Genomic DNA, 10475 nt, shown 5'->3' with positions numbered 1-10475 from the left:
GTGACCAAACTGGACCCTATATGCTAATGAGAGCCTGGGACCATTAAAACAATCACCAGGGAGGCTGGAGGTGAGGGCCGAACCTCGAGGGTTATGGGGCCATTGTCAAACTTGAAGTTCCCACCACTTTATTTATCCTAACAGAATTAGGACACAGGGGCAGCATCCTGTGGAGGGCATTTTGAGAACAAGAGCAAAGGTTGAGCAGGTATGAGTTTAGCCTGGCGTGGGGTAGAACAGGAACCAGCTAGTGAGGCAGGGTGTTGACTGGTTGGGAGAGTCATGTTACCATCAACTTACTTCCGTCCACCCTGTCCTGACAGCTTGCATCATCCCCTTTCCTGCCTCTCCACCCTCCAACCCTGCTTAAATACAGCCTGAGAACCCCCATTCCATCGTGGAGAAACTCACCCCTACTCATTTTTGCCCCAGTTACCGCTTTTCCTCACTGTCAACAAAACCAGGCTCTCTCTAGACTATACTTTGCCCCCTGTAGTGCTCTCTTGAGGAGACCTCGCCTTCTCCTTCTCCTTCTTCCCCTCCCCTCCCTACCAAGTCAGAAAAATCGTTTTAGCACGGTGATTGGTGACTTCCCACTCCCCTCTAATGCCACGTTCACTTCAGTTCTCACCTTCTCTTCTCCAGAAGCCCATGTCATCCACCTCTACCCCTAACTTAAATCACTAGTCAGTCCCTACACAGAGAAGGAACAGTCAGAGAGGTAAGAAGAAAACCAAGGAAGAAGTCGATCATTAAAGTCAAGGCCAGATGGCCATTTCCAGGGGAAGGCAGTGGCCAAGGCATCAAGGCAGCCAAGAGATGGAGGAGGACTATGTTGGAGAGTGGTTTCAATGGAGCCAAGCGGGCCGAAATCAGATGTGGAGGGTTAAAACGAGAGACAGAGGCACAGCAGGAGTGTGGACAAGAGTGGGAGCAGAGTGATAGGACAACTTGCCCAAGAACATGCAGTGGCATCCAGAGATGGCTTTTTTAGGATGGGGGAAAACGGGATCATGTTTGAAGGCAGGGGGGAAGGAGCCTTCAGAGCGTGCATAGTTAAAGGTTGGGGATTTTTAGGTGAGAGTACTTTTAGAAGGAAATGGGGCCAGAGGCCCAGATAGAGGAAGTAGATTTTCAAAGCAGTGAGGGCAAGCTCTTGAGAGATGATTGGGGAGGATGATAATAATAATAATATTTGTTAAGTGCCTATTATGTGTCAAGCACTGTACTAAGCGCTGGGGTAGATATAACAGTTTGGACACAGGCACCATCCCTCATAAGAGTCACAGTCTAAGTCGGAGAACATATATTGAATCTTTATTTTACAAATGAGGGAACTGAGGCACAAAGAAGTTAACTGACTTGTCCAAGGTCACCCAGCAGGTATGTGACACAGGTCCTCAGATTCCCTGGTCCATCCTCTTTCTACTAGGCCCCCCTACTTCTCTCACTGGAGTGAAAGTAGCCATCGGGAGATTCTGGGGAGCTCAGGCTAGAGGGTTTCAATTTTAGTTGACAAGTCACCGGGCAAGTGAGGTGGAAGAGGGAGCACTGGGGCTTCAGGAGGGAGTTAAACGATCTGGATTGATTAAAGAAGAGACGAGGCAGGTGAGGGGGAGATTCTGCCACGGATCATAGTGGTAACCAGTGAGTGCTTGCCCATGGACCTATTGCAGCACCAGTGCAAGAGTAGAGAAAGCACTTTGTGGAGATGATGCAGGCCTGGATTTTGGTGGTGTGAGGCCGGTGGAGGATCTGGGGTGCAAGAAGAGTTGCATTCAACCAGAGGGGATATTTGGGAAAGCGTATAATCCTTAATCCAGAGAGACTGCATGGCCTGAAGGAGACATTCACGGTCCAAGGGAAAACCACCCTAGCTGAACCCCACCAGCAAGCTGGCAAAGCAACCTGGCCCTATCCCCTCGGAGAAACTTCATGGGGTCCACAATAGCGAGGTAGCGGTCAATGCTGAGAGACACCAGGATTTATGTAGAAGCATACAGGAGCACCACGTGGAGAAGGGGACAAAAGAGACACTTGGCATTGGCCAGGTGGAGGGGACAGGGGCACAGAAGAGGGGAATGAAAATGAAGGAGACACTTGCCTTCGGCAAGGAGGTGAGGAGAGCTTTCAAAGGAGAGGAATGAAGGAGACATTTGCTAGCCCAGTCACGGGAGGGAAGGCTGCAGAGAGCTAGGAAAGGCAGGGCGCTGTTCAGCTCGGACTTATACCCCAGCTGGCTTTTGAGCGTTGGCCTTGTTCAGTACCCGGGCCATGATGGGCAGTGTGGGGTGATCCTCATCCAGGACACTTCTTCTGGAGGCCTTTGAGTGACACACTCTTACTCCAAAATGATTTCCTGCTGTTCAGGCCACCAGTGGAATGGGATATTTCTACCCAGCTCCCCCAAGGTTGAGTCTGGATAGGGGTCCACTATTCCCACCATTCCCAAATGCTGCTGGCAGCATTTCCAGCACCTGGGTGCTTGCGAGCTCTTCGCTCTGAGTGTTGCCAGTCAGCTCTGACTGGGGAGAACATGTTGGACTCTCCCAAGAGCTTAATACAGTGCTCTGCACACAGTAAATAATAAATACTGTTTGATCACAAACCAGCATTCCTGGCACGTTCAGTAGCAGCCCAGGAAAGAGGGATTGAGGGGCTAAACCAGCCGGCTCCACAGACAACTGATGGGTGAGGAATGTGTCCACTAATTCTGTTGTACTCTCCCAAGCGCTTAGTACAGTGCTCTGCACATAGTAAACACTCAATAAATGCCATTGGTTGACGTTGATTAAACCCTGAAACACCCTAGACACTCCCCTCTCCAGGACTTTCTGCCTTTCCCACACCCTGCCAACCCAGAACCTCTGGCTCTTCCAGAGTTTTTTGGGTTGGTTTTTTTTTAATGATATTTGTTAAGCGCTTACTATGTGGCAGGCACTGTACTGAATACTGGGGTAGGTAAGCAGCTTGAGAAGCAGCATAGCATAGTGGATAGAGCATGGGCCTGGGATTCAGAACGTTCACAGCTTTTCTGCTGTGTGACCTTGGGCAAGTAATTTCACTTCTCTGTGCATCAGTTCCCACATTCTGTAAAATGGGGATTGAGACACTCAGCCCCATAGGGGACAGGGACTGGGTCCAAAATCCAATTTGCTTGTATTCACCCCAGTGCTTAGTACAGTGCACGGCACATAGTATGTGCTTAACAAATATCTTAATTTTCATTATTATAAAAGCTAATCAGTTTGATCACAGCTCATTTCCCATGCGGGGCTCACAGTCTTAATCTCCATGTAACAGATGAGGGAACTGAGGCACAGAGAATAATAATAATAATAACTGCATTTATTAAGCGCTTACTATGTGCAAAGCACTGTACTAAGCGCTGGGGAGGTTACAGGGTGATCAGGTTGTCCCAAGGGGGGGTGGGGGGGGGGCTCACAGTCTTAATTCTCATTTTACAGATGAGGTAACTGAGGCCCAGAGAAGTAAAGTGACTTGCCCAAAGTCACACAGCTAATTGGTGGAGCTGGGATTTGAACCCATGACCTCTGACTCCAAAGCCTGAGCTCTTTCCACTGCGCCACGCTGCTGTAGGGTGGAGGGAGCAGGGCCGGACTGTACCCCGACAGTTGGCTGGGGCACTTGGAGAGGACCCTCAGGGACCTTGAGGAAAGGGGGTCACTCAGAAGATAAGGACCCTCTTTGAAGCCCCACTCAACCCGGCCTCATGTGAAGCACTCAGTACAACACTCCGCGCATAGCAAGTCGTCGATAAATACCATTGATGGATTGGGTAAATATTTCCGAAAGCACTGACCTAGGCACACCAGCTCGGGGGCCATGTGAGCCCGTTGTTGGGGAGGGGCTGTCTCTATATGTTGCCAACTTGTACTTCCCAAGCGCTTAGTACAGTGCTCTGCACACAGTAAGCGCTCAATAAATGCGATTGAATGAATGAATGAATGAACTCTCCAGTGAGGGGCCAGATGATATCTGTCAGGATATTGATGAACCCAGTAAATAAATTTGGGCAAAAACAGCAGGAAAGAAACCCGTGTTTTTCTGAGATTCTGCTGGAAAATAATAATAATGGTATTTGTTAAGCGCTTACTATGTGCTAAGCACTGTTCTAAACGCTGGGACAGATACAAGGTAATCAGGTTGTCCCACCTGGGGCTCACAGTCTTCATCCCCATTTTCCAGATGAGGGAACTGAGGCTCAGAGAAGTTAAGTGGCTTGCCCAAAGTCACAGAGCAGACAAGTGGCGGAGGAAGGATTAGAACCCATGATCTCTGACTCCCAAGCCCCTTCTCTTGCCACTAAGTCACGCTGGATCCGCCGATCAGCCCCGTTCCCAGATTTCTCTGACCGTTAGGGGCTAGCAGCTCTGAGCGCCCCTCTCGCAGATCTGTCAGAGCCCCAGCCTCTGACATCGGATCTCTTCCCTCCTCGACACGATCCCCGTGGGTAGGGACGGTCTAGCTGCTCCTCCCTCTTCATTCAGAACTTTTCCCGCCAATGACCCAGCCAGGGACTCCTCTTGTCCGCGGAACTATCCCAACCCCCTCTCGAATCCTTGGATGTGGGAACAGAACCGTGAGCTCGCCCTCGGTCTATCAGTGGTGTTTACTGGGTGCTTACTGTGAGACCGCTGTTGGGTAGGGACCGTCTCTATATGTTGCCAACTTGTACTTCCCAAGCGCTTAGTACAGTGCTCTGCACACAGTAAGCGCTCAATAAATGCGATTGAATGAATGGACAGTGTTTGAGAGAGTACAATATAATAGGGTTGCTAGATACGTTCCCTGCCCACAAGAAGCTTCCAGTCTCGAGGGAAAGAAGTCTTTCAGTTGATTCGGTTTGAATAGGCCGCCCTCGAGCTCTGACGCTTATCCCTCATTGTGATGGGGTGGGATTTGGCACACAAGTTTGCCCAAACTATGTTTTTAATCGTTAATAGTGACTTTCCAGTTTGAAGAGTCCTACTCTTTTCAGTATGTCCTCTTGGCCTTCTGTCCTCTCCAATGCTAATAATTGTGGCATTTGTTAAGCACTTACTATGTGCCAAGCACTGTAATAGATACAGTACACTCAGTTTGGTTACAGTCCCTGTCCCACATGGGGCTCAGAGTCTAAGTGGGATGAAAACAAGTTTTTATTTCTCATTTACATGAGAGAAGCAGTGTGGCTCAATGGAAAGAGCCCGGGCTTTGGAGTCCGAGGTCGGGGGTTCAAATCCCGGCTCTGCCGCTTGGCAGCTGTGTTACTTTGGGCAAGTCACTTCACTTCTCTGGACCTCAGTTCCCTCATCTGGAAAATGGGGATGAAGACTGTGAGCCCCCCTTGGGACAACCTGATCACCTTGGAACCTCCCCAGCGCTTAGAACAGTGCTTTGCACAGAGTAAGCGCTTAATAAATGCTATTATTATTATTATTATATTTAATGGAGGAAGAAACTGAGGCACAGCAAAGATAAGTAATTTGCCCAAGGCCGCACAGTTGCAGAACCTGCCTTAGAGCCCAGGTCCTTCTGGCCCAATCTCTTTCCACTAGACCACACTGTTTGTCTTTTTTATGGAACTTATTAAGTGCTTACTATGTGCCAGGCACTGTACTAAGCACTGGGGTAAATAAAAGATAATCAGGTTGGACACACTCCCTGTCCTATGTGGGGATCACAGTCTAAATCAGAGGGAGGAGCATTTAATCCCCATTTCATAGATGAATAATAATAATGATGGTATTTATTAAGCTCTTACTATGCACGAAGCACTGTTCTAAGTGCTGGGGGGATACAAGGTAATCAGGTTGTCCCACGTGGGGCTCATAGTCTTCATTCCCATTTTACAGATGAGGGAACTGAGACACGGAGAAGTGAAGTGGCTTGCCCAAGGTCACACAGCTGACAGGTGGCTGAGCTGGGATTCGAACCCATGACCTCTGACTCCCAAGCCCGCGCTCTTTCCACTGAGCCGCGCTGCTTCCAGGAAGGTGAAATGATTTGCCCAAGCAGACAAGTGGCAGAGCCAGGATTAGAATCCAGGGTTTTAAAAATGGTATTTGTTAAGCGCTTACTACGTGCCGGGCACTGTATTAAGCCCTGCGGTAGATACCGATAATCGGGTTGGACACAGTGCCTGTCCAACTTGGGCTTTACTGTCTTAATCGCCATTTAACAGATAAGGGTAGAGCCACGGGCTTTGGAGTCAGAGGTCATGCGTTCAAACCCCGGCTCCGTCAATTGTCAGCTGTGTGACCTTGGGCAAGTCACTTCACTTCTCTGTGTCTCAGTTACCGCATCTGTAAAATGGGGATTAAGATTGTGAGCCCCCCTGTGGGACAACCTGATCACTTTGTAACCTCCCCAGCGCATAGAACAGTGCTTTGCACATAGTAAGCGCTTAATAAATGCCATCATTATTATTATTATTACTTACAGAGAAATAGTAAACCAGCAGACAAAGTGGCGGAGCCAGGAAAGGAACCCGGGTCCTCTGTCTCCCAGACCAGATCTGTTCCCTTTCCACTGGGCCACATTTTGGAAATAAAAGGGCTTGAAATATAAAATTCCTTCCAGCTACTCCCAACGTGCTGCACCCCCTAGCAGCCCCCTTGCTTTTTGCTCTCACCGCCCCTCTGGAAACATGGCTGGGGAGGGTGGAAAGGTACAATTAGTGCTATCCAAATGACTAACACTGATCAAATCCTTCACACAGGTCCTCGGTCTCAGAATCTTTGTCACTTCTTAGCCTTTCTCCCACCAAAGAAGCCCCGGGGCCCCCAGAAGGAGGCCCGGATCTCTGTGAACGGCAACAAGGTGCTTTAGCCCTTCCATGCTCAGGTTGAGAATCTGGTGCCCTGCCCGGCGAACCCCAATTCCATCACCATAAGGCCACCACCATCACCTATTGACTTATTTGGGATCCCAGCCAGCTGTCTTCCGTGCCAAGGCTGGGGTGCAGGAAGCTTGGAGGAATCTTATTTCTCTTCCCACTCCTCAGCTACCTAGGTGAATGCCCCCCTCCGGCACCCAAGAGCTTCCTAAGCCCCTTCCAAAAGCGGAGTGGGCTTGAGAAGCAGCGTGGCTCAGTGGAAAGAGCGTGGGCTTTGGAGTCAGAGGTCATGGGTTCGAGTCCCAGCCCCGCCACATGTCTGCTGTGTGACCTTGGGCAAATCACTTAACTTCTCGGAGCCTCAGTCACCTCATCTGTAAAATGGGGATTACGACTGAGCCCCACGTGGGGCAACCTGATCACCTTGTATCGCCCCCCCCCCCCAGTGCTTAGAACAGTGCTTTGCACATAGTAAGTGCTTAACAAGTGCCATTATTATTATTGTAACAGAGAAATTAAAGATATTTTTAACAAGTTAGTTTGGTAGCAAACATACAACTGAAAGAATGGATGAATCAGAATTCCCATTCGAAACTGTCCAAAGAGGAAAAAATTAACATCTTGGGAATCCCACGCTTTGTATACCTGATACCCAATAATGAATTAAAAGGGCATCATCAATCTAGTGGGTTCTAATCCCAGCTCCACCACCTGATGGCTGTGTGACCTTGGGCAAGTCACTTCACTTCTCTGGGCCTCTTACCTTAACTGTAAAATGGGGATTAAGACTGTAAAGCCTAAGTGGGACTGGGACTGTATCCAACCAAATTAGCTTTCATCTACCCCAGCTCTTGAAACAGTGCCTGACACAGAGTAAGGCCTAACAAATACTATGAAAACAAATGAACAAAAAACCTCCTCCTTTACTCAATTTTTCCATAACAGCTGACCACACCACCATCCTCCCCTTCTCTCCAGACCGTAACTTTGGCATCATCCTTTCTTACTTTCTACTCTCAGCTGCCTTATTCAATCTGTCACTAAATCCATTCAGCTTTTCTTCTACAGTTCCAGACCACACACTTCACTCCTCTAATTCTAACCCTCTCACTGTGCTTCGGTCTCATCTATCTCACCACCGACCCCTCTCCCACATCCCGCCTCTGGCCTGGAATGCCCTCCCTCCTCAAATCCTAGAGACAATCAGTCTCCCCCAATTGAAAGCCTTATTGAAGGCATATCTCCTCCAAGAGGGCTTCCCTAAGCCTCCCTTTCCTCTTCTCCCACTCTGTTCTGTGTTGTCCTGACTTGCTCCCTTTATTCTTCCCCCCTCCAAGCCCCACATCACCTATGTACATACCTGTAATTAATTTATTTATATTAATGTCTGTCTCCCCATTCTAGATTGCAAACTCATTGTCGGCAGGGAATGTGGCCTTTTTAGTTGTACTCTCCCAAGCGTTTAATACAATGCTCTGCTCACAGTAAGTGCACAATAGATATGACTGAATTCATTCATTCATTCATTCAATCATATTTATTAAGCACTTACTGTGTGCAGAGAACTGTACTAAGCGCTTGGGAAGTACAAGTTGGCAACATATAGAGATGGTCCCTCCCCAACAATGGGCTCACAGTCTAGAGGGGGGAGACAGAGAACAAAGCAAAACATGTGGACAGGTGTCAAGCCATCAGAATAAACAGAAGTAAGCATGCACATCATTAACAAAATAAATAGAATAGTAAATATGTACAAGTAAAATAAATAGAGTAATGAATCTGTACAAACATATGTACAGGTGCTGTGTGGAGGGGAAGGAGGTAAGGCGGGGGGGATATGGAAGGGGAGAGGAAAGAGGGGGCTCAGTCTGGGAAGGCCTCCTGGAGGAGGTGAGCTCTCAGTAGGAGAGATTTATTGGAAAGAGCCCCGGCTTGGGAGTCAGAGGTCATGGGTTCCAATCCCAGCTCCGCCACTTTATTCATTCTTTCAATCGTATTTATCGAGCGCTTACTGTGTGCAGAGCACTGTACTAAGCGCTTGGGAAGTATGTCAACTGTGTGACTTTAGGCACGTCACTTAACTTCTCTGTGCCTCAGTTCCCTCATTTGTAAAATGGGGATGAAGACTTGTGAGCTCCACGTGGGACAACCTGATTACCTTGCATCCCCCCAGCGCTTAAAACAGTGCTTGGCATATAGTAAGTGCTTAATACCATCATTATTACTATTAAGCCGCTTAATATCTCTGTGCCTCAGTTACCTCATCTGTAAAATGGGGATTAAGTCTGTGAGCCCCACGTGGGCCAACCTGATAAACTTGAATCCAAACAGCCACCATGCTGGTCCAGGCTATTATCATATCCTAGAGAAGCAGCATGGCTTAGTGGAAAGAGCACGGGCTTTGGAGTCAGAGGTCATAGGTTCAAATCCCGGCTCCACCAATTGTCAGCTGTGTGACTTTGGGCAAGTCACTTCACTTCTCTGTGCCTCAGTGACCTCATCTGTAAAATGGGGATTAAGACTGTGAGCCTCCTGTGGGACAACCTGATCACCTTCTAACCTCCCCAGCGCTTAGAACAGTGTTTTGCACATAGTAAGTGCTTAATAAATGCCATTATTATTATTATTATTATATCCTGGCTTGACTACTGCATCAGCCGCTTTGCTGATCACCTGATTTCTAGTCTCTCCCCCCTCCAATCCATTCTTCGCTCAGTACCCAGATCATTTTTCTAAAATGTCATTCTGTATACATTTCCCCACTCTTCAACAACCTCGGATAGTTGTCCATTCCTCTCCACATCAAGCAGAAACTCCTGACAACTGGTTTTAAGGTGCTCAAACAGCTCTGCCTCTCCTACTGATCCACCCTCTTCCCCCGCTCCACACTCATTGTTCCTTCCTAGCAACCTAGTCACGATGCTGTGGTCTCTTTTCTCCGCCACTCATCTCTGGCTCATATTGTGCCCTGCCCTGGAACTCCCTCCCTTTTCACATCCAACAGACCACAGCTCTCCTCATCTTCCAGGCCCTTAGGAAATTCCATCTCCTCCCAGACAATATCTAATCTTCTCACTTTAAATCCCTGAAACGCCACATCTCTGCACACCTAAGCGCTCAAGTACTCGTAAACCTCCTTACTGTTTGCGTATCTTATATACTCTGTCACTTCTTCCTACTTGTAATTTACTTAATTGCCTGACTCCTGCTAGCTTAAGGGAGGGGATTATATCTACTAATTCTGTTGTACTCTCCCAGACGGCAAGCTCCTTAAGGGCAGCGATTGTGTCTACCAACTGCATTGTACAAGTGCTTAATACCGTGTCCTGCACTAAGTGCTCAGTAAATACTATTGATTGATTGATTCCAAGAACATAAAATAGGAAATGTGCAGCCCCATCATTAAGATTTAGCAGCAAGAAGTTTCTCTGGAAGAGAGCATCTCAGTGATGCCCACTCTGTCCAGTGGGTTCATTTGCACTTGAGGTAGAAGTGACGGCCGAGTCATGGCCTCTTGACCTCCTTCTGGGGCCTTCTGCATCCAGCACCCAGGCCCTTGAATGGCCAAGGCTCTGTCTCCTCTGTCCGGTTCACCTCAGGACTCTCCTGTAGGACTCATGGCAAGCTCAGGCTG

The sequence above is a fragment of the Tachyglossus aculeatus genome, chromosome 2 (genome assembly GCF_015852505.1).
Source record: "Tachyglossus aculeatus isolate mTacAcu1 chromosome 2, mTacAcu1.pri, whole genome shotgun sequence".
NCBI lineage: Eukaryota > Metazoa > Chordata > Mammalia > Monotremata > Tachyglossidae > Tachyglossus > Tachyglossus aculeatus.
The sequence above is the reverse complement of the archived record's forward strand: the minus strand, read 5'-3'. Positions refer to the sequence as shown.